Here is a 1,217-nt window from a genome sequence, read left to right as displayed (position 1 = left end):
AATAGTCTCACTGTTGTGCCATGGTACATACATACATGTTGTTAAACTTTCAGCCAGTGAAGCTGCAAGAACCTTAATAGGGTGGAGATTAGAATCTCAGAGAGGGAAGAGATTTTAGTTGTAATCCAATAGGATTTTCCAGAGTAGGAAACCAAGATCCACAGAAATCAAGCGGCTTTCCCAAGGAAACATAAATTAATAGTAGAGCTGAACCCTGAATGCAGGTCTTCTTATTTTGTGTACATGTGTACAAACAGACAATTCATAATTTTTTGATAGTGTGTTTCAGTCATTGTGTTATAAAAAGATACTTGTCCATTAGCATGGAAATAATTATATAATTACTTCTTTTGATTCCTACCAACGACTCACCATTAAAAGAGATAGGTATTATTTATATTTGCAATGTCATGATTAACATTTACATAGTTATTTAAAATAGAAAAATGTTTGCCATAGTCATACTGTAAATAGTGCTAGTATGAAGTGTAATATACCGTAGAAAGTTTAGACAACATTTAAAAATAAAGCTCTGTATGTTGAAAAAGAGAAACAAATACTTTTATTTTTCACCATGTTGATATGTTTTCTCATGTAAAGTTTATAACAATCTTATATTACTGAACTTACTTTATGAATAAGTAAACTGAGGATCAAAGTTATTTAGGTAGTTTTGTCCATGATCACAAAATTAGTGAGTGGCCCAGATGAATTCAAAGCCAGATCTCTGGCATCAAATTCTACACTATTTCCAATATACTGGATGAGTTTATTCCATATGTATTTATTCAGTCTTCGCTTTGCCTTCTAAAAATATAAAGACTTCTTGGAGATGATTTTTTTTTCATGGTCCAAGTCTTTTTTAAATGATAAATGAAATTCAATTGGATGATTTCCTTTTTTGCTCAGATTTCTTTACACAAGCAAAGGCTTCCAAATCCTTGCAAATGAGTATAGTTTGAAAGCCCACACTATGGGCATCACTCAGGAGCTTACAAATGCAGATTCTCAGCTCCCAGTACAGATTTACTTAATTGGAATCCACATTGTAACAAGTTCCCAGATACTATATATGTACACTGAACTTTGAAAAGCATCAGTCTAAATCACTATACACCTTTAAAAATGCTGCTCAACTACCCAGTAGTGGTATTAGTAATGGTGGCTTCAGTACTGTTGTTTTGCAAACTAAACAGCATTTATTTTTTAACTGAAAA

The sequence above is a fragment of the Callorhinus ursinus genome, unplaced genomic scaffold, assembly GCF_003265705.2.
Source record: "Callorhinus ursinus isolate GAN/ISIS: 27379988/994484 unplaced genomic scaffold, GSC_fseal_2.0 scaffold12, whole genome shotgun sequence".
NCBI lineage: Eukaryota > Metazoa > Chordata > Mammalia > Carnivora > Otariidae > Callorhinus > Callorhinus ursinus.
The sequence above is the reverse complement of the archived record's forward strand: the minus strand, read 5'-3'. Positions refer to the sequence as shown.